Genomic DNA, 12166 nt, shown 5'->3' on the forward strand with positions numbered 1-12166 from the left:
TTTATCAGGAGCCAGTGTACCTGCCATTAATGTTTTTGCACTTCTGATGCCTGTGGCTGTAATGGTCCCAGGCATCAAAGTGACTCACCATCGTTTAGAAAATTCACAGGTAAGGCTTTGATGACTATGAAGAAATGTTAGGAATTGAAGAATACCAGGCCTTAAAAGGTTTTTATATAAATTGACCCATTCTGCACCAGAAACATGGATAACTGATTGTCACCAGACATCCCAGTGATTGTTATTAGCCCAAACCCAAAAAAAACTAATGATGTTGGAATGTTTTTTTTTTCCACAACCAACTATATTGATGGAGTTAATAACAAAAAAAAAAAAAAACAGTTATTGCTCTTAAAAAATAGAGATAAAAAAATTTAAAGGAAGTTTAATTTTTCAACAGTAGTTTTTACTAGTATTAGTAGTTTTTACAACATACCACCTGCACCCTTAGGTAAGGTATTACATATTATTTCTAGCATTGTCTTCATGTTAAAACTTACCTATTATTAAAAAAAAAAAAAAAAAAATCAAAGTCATGTGAAAATGGATCAATTTTTGCCTCCGATGAGTCACTTTGAGAGCCGGAAGTTGCAACATTGCTTCAGATGCCCATTTCTTAGTCTCTACAGCAGCTAAAACCATTGCAACTATGGCTGTGGAGACATAGGGAGTTGGGATATTTATCTACAACTCACAAAACCAACTAGGTCCAAAACTTCCTGGATCTTCAGTTCTACAGCACACAGAGCCACCATCATAATTCCTTTTGAAAGACAAGATTCTTACAATGCCACCAAGTATATCTGTAGCTGCTATAGAGCCCAAAAAGGCATTTTAATAGTCTATCTCCAGCTTCTAATAGTGACTCAACAAGCAAGAACCAAATATTTTCAGATAATTTGCATATGGATTTGGAGGCAATTTTTTTTACATATAGGTAAAGGGTAAGTTATAAAATAAGGGTTGATAATCAAAAGTTCTCCTACAACTCTATATAGTATATATCTGGTTAATAGACAGTTCAGTGGTTTATGTATAAAAATAGAGGAAGATTACCGTATTTAGCGCATCAATATAATGCCTGCTAAAACGTCTAGGATCATATAGAAGGTGCACTGAATTATAAGGCGCACCTGATTATAAGGATGAATGACCAGCAGGTGGCAGACCTGTGCACAGTTCAAGGCAGCTGTTTTCTGTAAGTACGATTCATATATAGTGCGCACCTTTGATTTCTGAGAAAATCAAAGGATTTTTTTTGTGCACCTTATAGTCCGAAAAATAAGGTAATTAGAAGTTGTCCATAGCAACAAATCAGAGCTTTCATTTTTTCCACAGCTGTTTATAAATCTGAAGCTGAGCTCTGATTGGTTTCCATGGCCAATTAGAACAGTTTTACCTCAGAACCTTCGGATAAATCTGCCCCCCATATGTATCAGATTATGGTTTTCTCCTTATAGTTGGCATATCTTACAGTACTATGTTTACATGGTCAGACATGCTTGTTGTGTGTACAGATTTCCATCTATAGCAGGCGTACTCGGGTCTATTTCTGTAGAGCATTGGGAATATATAACCATCCTGGCAAACAGCCTGGGAGATGAGCAAGTTTTACTGCATTTTCTGACGCAAAATCGAAGTGATATAAAATGTTCTCAGATGGAATCCTTGATATATAATATCAGCAATTAGGCTTTGCAGGCCAATTCCCAGCATACTTCTCATAAAATAGCTCAGAGTAGTTCTCATTACTTTGGATATGATTGCCTGTAATTGAAAAGCTCAGGAGGAGAAAATGTATTTAATGGGGTAGTTACTAATTGGGTACAACAGAAGGGGGTGAGTCACATGTGGATTAACCCAGGCGTGCCCCATACCCCTGCACGAATCACAGAGATGCCATAATCCATGTAAAAAGGGGGGCAAACACAAAACACGTGAAAACGAGTTTCCTTGGCGTGTGTTTATACATCCGCCCACTCTCAGCTTTCCAAATGCTTGATGTTTAGGAAACTAAAACGAAGGAGATTCATTTCATTGCTAGAATTAAAGATAAAGATAAGGAAGAACTGCTTACAAGCCCCATAACAAAGACGTATACCCAGGTCTGCGTATACACAATCAGGTAGGTGATCACAGTAACTTATATTGAAAGTGAAAACATGAGTGGGATTTATAAAAGCTGGAAATATTCCCCACACCTTTGGTGGATAAGAAGGGGTCGTAGTAGAAGATGGTGGTCACAATACATGAACGGAATTTAAAAAGTTGTAAACCACATTTTTACACCAGAAAACTACTACCCTGGTACGGCGGGCATACATCGGGGCCGGGGATAAGAGCGCTGCTCACCCCTACCCCTCTCAATTGGAATAAACGGCGCCGTATTCTGGAAAAAGATAGAACATATCCTATCTTTCTATGTGCTGCACCGTAGCGCTCCCGTACTGCGCCGCGAGGCCATTAAAGTGTATGGGGGACGTATATATACGTCCCCCAAACGTTTGTGTGAATGTTGCTGTACACTGTCTCACTCTCCCCCCAGCTCCCTGTGAGCAGAAAGCGCTCACTGCTCTTGTGCTGAGGAACAGCCTGTAAAGCCAGATCACAGAGGGGCTAGGGTAGGCCCTCCGGATCATTAGCATAAGATTATTATCATATCACTGAATATAAGGTTTGAAAAAGAGGCAGGTCCATCAAGTACAACCTAAAGGAATTAAATGTTTTTTTACCCCATGACCAGTGATATTAGAAGGTAGGAGGCCATGGTTAACAAATATAAGCGGGGCTCAGTGCATGCACTTGGCCAGCTACTGAGGGTCCTTGAGTGCATGTCCGTGCCCAGCTTCTAGGAGCCTAGGGGGTGCGTTGGCGTGTGCGTGTGGCCAGCAACTGACAGCAGGGGGGGCCCCGTGGCTAGTGGTGGGCACAAGTGGCCAGCCGACCAGAGCAGGTGGGGTGCGTTGTGTATTGCAGGATGAATTGCATGGACCACTGTAATAAATCATCATCTGAATACAATCAACACAGCACGATTTAAAAAAATAAATAAATATCTGAAATGTGTAGGGCCTTGAAGGGGTTAAGCATCTTGGAGCTTAAAGAAGCCATTTGAGGCACTTGCTGAATTCTGTGTAACAGCCCGAATTCTTCCAGTTTGGGATAAGCCGATTACAAAACAGGGTTTTCATTTTCTCTCTGCTGCCCGTGAATACAACTTTTGTTTCATTCCCCATCACACACACACACACATGCTTTTTGAATTACCAAAGAGTTCAGACTTGTCTCCTCCAAAATGGATCACGCAGCGATACGAAGCATCGACAAGTACGAGCGCTGCAGTCTCTGAAGATATTTTGTTTCTTAAAAGTTCAAAAGTTTAGTGGAAGTGGGGAACACGTGCGATGTACACAAGAAGCCCATCTCTAGATAGAAATGAATTGGCAATCTACGGTACTAAGGGAATGTGTCACCAGAGATGAAAATATTTCACTGTCACCATCTAGATTTAACCCCATTAGGACGCAGAGAGTTTATAGGTTAAGGTTTAGACCCATTTGTAATCTGACGTCACTTTATATGGTTATTACTTATCACAGTGAAATAGTTTTTTCTTCACACATCATGGCTGATAAGGGAAAATGTAAAAATCCCAAATTACCTCGTTTTCAGACAGATAGTAACTAATTTGGGTGGTGGAACTAATTTACTAAATGTGCCATGTATCTGCTTAAAGTTTTCAGAATTTTTGATGTCTGGATCATTTATTTTGATGTCACAAGGCTTACAAATCGAACATCGGTTTTCCAAATTTTCAAGGAGATTTCAGAATTGACTTTTTTGGGGATCATTATTGTTTTTAATGAGAAATATATAATATATATTAATCTTTTTTCAAACAGCTTTTATGAAGTTTGTTAACCCCTTGAGATCTTCATAGTAATTAAAACAAAATGGAGGCGAAATTCAGAATGGTCCGATATAAGTTCATTAAGCCCTAAAATTTACATGTTCACAAAAGATGAAAACAGGAAAACCATCTTAAAATTTGTTATTCAATTTATCCCCCCACATTTGGACGTTACCTGTTTTATGGGCGCACAGCGAGGCACAGAGCCAAAGGGAGGTCATGCATTAGGGGGTTTCCAGAGAGTTCATTGACACAATTTTTGGAGCTATAAAATATTTGTTTTTCAGTTAATCTTGCCATGTGAGGGCTTATTTTTTCCGGTTCGAGATGCATTTTTTAGTGATACCATTTTGGGGTTGCGATGTCCTATTGATGAAAATATTTAAACTTTGTGTGACAATAGATGATGTCACAGCTTATCTCCTCCCCCATGCAATGACCTCTATATAGATAACACTGACCCATCATTACATCACTACTGACAATAGATGATGTCACAGCTTATCTCCTCCCCCACCCTGCACAATGACCTCTATATAGATAACACTGATACATCATTACATCACTACTGACAATAGATGATGTCACAATGATGAATGTGGTGCGCAGGGTTATAAAAAGTTTTATGGTGCAAATCACGGCAGGATTTATGATAAATCTGCCCTGATGTCTCTGGAGAGGGCACATCTGTGTACAAGTTACCTTATTCAGTCGCCAATATATGTGGAGACAAAACAGCAGATTAGTCATTCAGAAGCCTGAGGACACTTGGTGACAGGGGAGAGGTAATGGCCACAATTAGCTTTTTTGTATTTGGAAAATAGAGGGAAGAAACAGAGGTAATGAAAATGTGTCTAATAATAGAATTTCTAAAAGAGCAAGTAAACCCATTTCAGAAATAAATAGAGCAAGGTGATAATATTAAACTTTGTAATATACTTTATTAAAGAATATCTACCATCAAAATCAAGCACAGCTAAACCAGGGACACTTACTCCTAGATCCAGGCACCATGATTGTGGGCATATTCTTACATTTGTTATCCACGCGCTCCTTCCTTCTAAAATCAAATTTTTTACATTATGCTAATTAGCCTGAAAGGCTCTGGGGAGCAGTACAAGAGCCCTTGTGATACAGTTTCACAGGCTGTTAAAATGATCAAAACAGGTCTCACTCCATCCTACCTCTGCCAGCATAATCTAGCAGTAGCAAAAAAAAGTGGGGGGAGGGGAGACCTGCTCTGCTCATTGCTACAGCTTGTGAAGCTACAGCAGTGAAGTGCTCTGAAAAAAAACCCTCTAGAGCCCTTTAGGCTCATTAGCATATTTATAAAAGTTTCTTTTAGAAGGAAGGCGGCCATGGATAACAAAGATTGCCACAGTCAGTGCCTGAATCTATGAGTAAGTGCCCCCATTTATCAAGCCTAATTTTGATGAAAGATTTACCCTTTCCTACCTGTGTTTCCCTTTGTTTCTTGAAAAATTAGAGTTAAATGAGAATTTGGGTATTGATTTACAACCAAAATACATGTTTGGCGTTAGATGGTAGCACAAGTCATCATAACACTCGATTACCGTATTTTTCGGACTATAAGGCACACAAAAAAACCTTTGATTTTCTCAGAAGTCAAAGGTGCGCCTTATAGTCCAGAGCGCCTTATATATGAACCGTACTTACAAACAACAGCTGCCTTGAACTGTGCACAGGTCTGCCACCTGCTGGTCATCAGGTGCGCTTTATATATGAACCTAGACGTTTTAGCAGGCATTTATTGATGGTGCTCCTTATAATCCGGTGTGCCTTATAGTCCGAAAAACACGGTAAGTATTTTTTAATAACTAGAAAGTACAGGTTTTATTCAAATATTAAATTACAATTCTTAATGTTATGGCTCCGAAATGAATATTCGGGATAAAAGTAAATTTTTACTATACTGTCCCTTTAACAGTTCATTCAGGACATCAAAAACACCCGGCGCCCGGTTACATAATCCATTATTTTGTCCAAAGAAGAAAACCGCATTACGTAGTCTGGAAACTTAGCACTTCTCAATGGAACAGGGGGAAAAAAAAAATGTGAAAAATGAAAATAAAGTAAAAAAAAAAAAAAAATCTCTCCTTTGAAGCCCAAGCAAATATCCTGAGCCACACACATCCTGTCCTGCCTTCTCCACTGTCATTGTACATTTCCACCGAAACTTTTCATTCTAACATATTCTAGCTTTGCCATGGCAACCCGTTCCCTCCCTGGCCTGCGCGCTGCTACCCCCGCTGTTTTGAATTCTGACTTGGCATAAAAGGTTGAAGCTGCCATTTCAGATATGGGCGAGCACGCCAGCATCTCTGACCTATTTTAATTCAGTTTACATCTTAACTCGAGTGGAGGATGGCAGGGAAAATACTCGGCTGGTAGCGAGACGGATGAAATAATGCTGTGTCACCGTCTGCGCTCACACCTAGCGCGCACATTAACCGCATGGATTAAACCACTGCTACGCACCACTCCACGCCTGGGGGCTTAACCACTCAACGCCCAGTGACAATTCATAACATTATAACAATTATCAATAGATAAGAATATTTTAAAGAAATATACAGATTTTTCTAAATCATAGAATATTTTAGGCAAATTTATTTTTGTAGCTGATTTAAAAAAGTTATTATAGCCATTATTATAGAATATAGCCGATGGAGTAATCATATAGCAAACCCCGAGCCTCCCACTAAATGAAAAGGTATGAAGAGAGAGATCAGCAGTTACCGTCCTAGAGAATATTATTATATTATTCAGAAGTGTACACGCATTTTACGTGCTGTCATTTTTACTTCTTTATACTTGGATTTTATTTATATATTTAAGTGGTGCTGGGGAGAGATCCCAAGGTTATCGCATTTAGACCTGAGAGTTATACATGGTTCTTACAGAAAGCCAATGAAAGTTAAAATGCCCCTAACCATTTGACGACTGGCGTACGCTACGTACACCGCCTACTTACACATCTACCGTCTGGATAGCACGTGTATAGACATCATGGAAAAGGACAGAATTCGACACAATCTCTTTTGAAACAACACAGTTCTGGTTTCATTATAAAGAGGAGAATCAACCCTTTAATATTGTATAAGCATTGCATTTCCTCCGTTTCAGAGATACAATTTATATATACAGCTTCCACTCCCGATTTTAACATGAAGAGGACCTGTCACCCATAAAAAAAAAGCACTAGGAGAACGCACAATAGGACCCCCGGACAGCGCTCACAGCAGTCCAGCATATTCATGACGGGGAGGGAGTAGGAAGCTGTGGCTGCCGCAGGAAGCTTGGTTGTCAATGTCGGCCATTGGAGTGGGAGGGGTGGTTCGGGGAAGAGGCAGCACCTTGGACCGTCCCCTCATGAATACCACGCTTTGAGCGCGGTCCGGCGTTCCTATTGTACTTCGCAGCAGTGATTGCGAGCGTTATCAGAGGGTTCCGATAAAGCTTGCAGTGTAACACTGCTGCATCGGAGATGGCGCTGGGAGCTTCTTACTTTAGTAAGCAGCTCCTAGTGCTTTTTTATGGGTGACAGGTCCTCTATAACAGTTGTTATCTCTGCTTCTCCAGAAACACACTTTTTAAAATGACATCAGTACAGTGCTTCTTGGTGCCATGGTACAGAAGATACAGCCACCTGCCAAAGACAGCATGGCGGAGAAGGGAGCTGCAGTAAGATATAGCTGAAAATTTGCTGAGGTACCTGAACACACTGCATCTGTAGCATCTTTTTTTCCCACACCTCCTCCACAGCTGGTTTGTAAACCCTTATAACGTTTACACTTTGAGCTGAGGGATTTCCATTACAGTGGTCAACTGCAACTACACAACTACATTGTGCTGTGATCTACTGTAAATTATCCTCTCACTACACTACGTCATGTACTGTAAATTATCTCCCTAAACTGTGCTGTGATCTACTGTAGCTTCCCTGTACACTAAGCTTTGATCTGCTGTAGATGATCTTCCCCCTAATACTGTTCTGGGATCTTCTGTAGATGATCTTATCCCTACACTGTGCTCCGCTAGGAATAATCTCCCTACATTGTGCTGTGATCTACTGCTACACTGACCTGCTGTACATGATCTTCCCATTACATGGTGCTATGATCTATAGTAGATGATCTCACTACACTGCGATCTGTTGTGATTGATCTCACTACACTGTGCTGTGATCTGCTGAATATGATCTTCTCTTGCACTGCTTTGAATGATCTCCCTACAAAGTGGTGTTCTCTTCTGTAGATGATCTTTCCCTTATATTTCTCTGTGATCTGCTGTAGATGATCTAATCCCTGTAATGTGCTGGGAGTTGCTTTGGATGATCTTCCCCCTACAATGTTTTGAGATTTTCTCTGGATGATCTCCTTGTTATAGAGTGTTGAATGATGTTATAGATGACGTTTGTATACAGTGCTGAGCTGCTTTGGATGTTCTTACCCTACACTATCCTGTGAGCAGCTTTTGATGAACTTCCCCTTAGAGGGGTATTCCCACGAAGACGAGTTTCTTATATGTACTTAATGCGTGTTAACAGTGGATTAGAGAATGTGTTATTTCGCTATCTTAACAAAAATTCAGCATTTCATAGATACAAGTCCAACTGGTCTCTATCAGACCTGCTGTACACAATTTCAGTTGCCCCTAGACACGACCTTGTAGTTTCCCTTAGGGACGGGTGGCGGCCATCTTGGATGGGATAGTGGAGCTGACTTTGTCTGTCGATGCTGTGTGGCTGTAGCCACGTCCCCCGCACAAGCTCAGAGACACTCACTGATTCACTGTCAGCACATGGTGTACAGAGAGAGAAGCTCCAAACTACAAGGAGATAAGTGATCCGGGAGAAGGGGGAGCACATGTCAGCGAGATGTAGCAGAGCCCAGAGTGTAACAGTGTAATGGTCTATCAGCCTCTGTGTAATCATCTCATGCAACTCTGATCTGTCTCATCTCTCTATGTGTCAGTACAATGTCAGTAGCCAGATGACACCAGATAATGGTTACAGGTGCCCTAGATGGATAATACAGTAATGAGTCTGCTTAGAGAGGCCCCGCCCACACCCTGGGATTTTGGACTGAGCAGCTAGAAGACCGATAGGAGAAAACAGCAATAAAACTGTAAAGTAAGGGGTTAAAATTGTCTTTGTTGTGTTAAGATCAAAAGGGGATAGAAATATGAGAATTTTCTTTTGTGGGAAAACCCCTATAAATATGCTGTATACTACACTGCAATGTGATGTAGATGATCTTCCCTCTACACTGTGCAGTGAGCTGGCCAATCAGTGAAAAGGCACATAATTGATACTAGTTACATGCTCATAGGAGGGGCTGCAGTATGACTCCTCAGAAGTCTTTCTACTTTGTGCTCCAACTGTAGTAAAGCAGAATAGACACGGCCGCAACCAGCTGATAGATGGAGGTGCTAATCAACTAGTTTTAAGCAGCTTGGAAAATTCCTTAAACAAAGACCGATTGCAGATAATTTTTCTAATGTCATAACATGGAAAAAAATAAAAACAAGAAAAGGATGGATGACCAACCAAATCAGCATAGCTTGCTTAGTCAGCAGAGATCTGAGGATCATTTCTACACAATATTGGCCCACATATCTATATCCGTTTTTAGAAATATTACTGCAGCAATAGAAAAGCCCACGTGTCAAAATCACGGTTTTGATTGGGACTTCATTAACCCTTCCTGACACAGGGGGGTCCTCTAGAAGCATTCAATTCACAATCCGGCAGCAATTAATCATTAACATAGTGCTAATCTGGCCAACTGTGCTGATCTGCTGGAGGGAACTATGCCTCCGGAGATGACGCAGGATGTGGTGCCAATGTCCTGTCCACTCCAATGATCTCAGCTAGTGACGCATTTATACAAAGTACCAAAAAAGATGCATCACGGACCTGAACCTTTGTTTATTTCAGGACATTAGTCCCCAAGATCTGCCCACATTTAATTAGTGATGGAACACTTTGAGCATATTCAAATTCTCTGAAAGTGGTCCCCAACCTGTTCCTTGACTTATACAAAATCATAGCCACGGCTATAGGTTGGGATTCTCCATTTCTCATTATATAGGGTATAGATGAAATTTTCCTCTGAATTGTGGAAGCAAAAGTCTTGAGATCACTCCATACTAATGTAGAAGTAAGTTACGAGGACAGGAAAACCGGATTCTTGATTCTGGGCGGTTTTCTTTTTAATGCAAACCATAACTGAGCCATTCGCAGTTTCACCGTAAAGAATAGTCAGTACTTAGACATGTGTGAGAGGTTAAAGGGGTTGTACAAAGTTTGAGAGTTATCCATTATCTGTAGGATAGGGGATAACAAGCTGATTGGGGAGGGTCTGACTAACCAGAGAATAGGGGTCAAAGCAGTCAGACCCTTACCAATGCCGCTTTCCTGTGGATAAAGGATAAGTTTAATGCCCTCTAGATTCTTGCTCCAACATAGTAACATAGTATATAAAGGCTGGAAAAAAAGCAAGTCCATCAAATCCAACCTTTAAGAATTGAACAAATGATATTTTTTCTCTCCAGAAAGGCATCCAGGCCTCTCTTGAACATGTACATAGAGTCCTCCATAACAACCTCCTGCGGCAGAGAGTTCCATAGTCTCACTGCTCTTACAGTAAAGAACCTTTGTCTATGGTGATGGTAGAATCGCCTCTCCTCTAGGCGTAGAGGATGCCCCCTTGTCCTGGTCACAGGCCTAGGTATAAAAAGATCTTTGGAGAGATCCTTGTACTGTCCGTTCAGGTATTTGTGGGCACATTTGAGGTACATGTTACCAGCAGCTCCTGATCATCTGCAAGGTTTTGTAATGCCCCCATGTAAATATATTTCCTATTGTTCTCACTTTGATCTGAGACTGAAGCAATGTCTTTCGCTTTTGATCCAGCTCTTCGCTCTTTCTGATCAATTCTGCCGCTTGTGTAATATGTCAATGGCTCAGTTTGTTTGTTTTCGTATTCAATAAAGTCTTTCTTAAAAAAATAATGAACTTAAATATAACACAATACATGTTAACCATTGCAGTCATACCCTCTAAGCAAGCCTAGTCCCAGTGCATCTGTCACAACTACAAAATACTGAATGAAATACCGTAGCTGGTTACTCTGCCTCCAAATGCTTTGCTCAGGGATTTTTTTTGTAATTTTATTTTTGTTACTTTAAAACCATAACACCTAATTAATTGGAGGCAGAGTGGATATCACAGGTATGCCGTTCAGCAGGCTTTTTAAGGGCCAGACTGTCAAATGAATGAGGCCTAAATGGCTTTTTTTCAGAATTTTTAAAAAATTGCCGAAGAAGCAGCCAATAGTATGAAAAAAATAGTTACCCATCACTTCCCTGACAATGCTCTCGTTGACATCATGTAAATCATTCACTTGATTACCACCAGCCTCACATGCTATACATACATTTACATACATATACATTTCACCACTGAGGCCTGTGCATCAGCAATGTCCACCAGAGCAGCAGCAGATTTAATGGTTGAAGGCAACCTGTCACCAAGAAATGTCATTTCCATAATTCCCTCTTTTACGTGAAACCTCACATATTAACCTTTAAAACAAAAATCTCCCCCAAAGTCTGCAAAATATGACTTCTCACCTCATGAGTCAGGTTTAGAGGTTGCAGAAGAAGCGTCACTTCATTTCGTCACATTTTGTGTCACATTAAAGATAACTTTAAAGGGCACCTACCACCACAAATCTACCTATAAAAGGTAGATTGGGTGGTAGGTGGATCAATGGGACGTGAGGATAGCCCTTTTAAGGGCTAATCCTCACGTCCCTGCACTTTTTTGATGACTTTAATTTGATATTTATTCAAATTTACTTATGCGGCTACTGGGGCGTGGAGTAGCCGCATATGAGATTACACGAGGCGGCTACTCCACACCCCGGTAGCCACTTTACCCCTCCTACTCACCCATCTTCGGCGCGCAGCTCCGCATAGCTGCGCGCCCTCGTCCGGCGATCCGGCAGTCTGCGCATGCGCAGAAGAGCAGGCCTGCGCCTGTTTCGGAGTTGTTACCGCGCAAGACGGCAGGATCGCCGGACGAGGGCGCGCAGCTACGCGGAGCTGCACGCCGAAGATGGGTGAGTAGGAGGGGTAAAGTGGCTACCGGGGCGTGGAGTAGCCGCCTCGTGTAATCTCATATGCGGCTACTCCACGCCCCGGTAGCCGCATAAGTAAATTTGAATA

General features: G+C 41.2%; 1 protein-coding gene across 2 annotated transcripts in view; it reads right to left on the reverse strand.

The window, feature by feature from the left end:
- The window catches only part of MRPS31 (mitochondrial ribosomal protein S31), a 40064-nt gene that overhangs the window by 16250 nt on the left and 11648 nt on the right, over window positions 1-12166 (reverse strand). The gene's annotated exons all lie outside the window — the stretch shown is intronic.

This window comes from Engystomops pustulosus, chromosome 2 (genome assembly GCF_040894005.1).
Source record: "Engystomops pustulosus chromosome 2, aEngPut4.maternal, whole genome shotgun sequence".
In the NCBI taxonomy this organism is placed as follows: domain Eukaryota; kingdom Metazoa; phylum Chordata; class Amphibia; order Anura; family Leptodactylidae; genus Engystomops; species Engystomops pustulosus.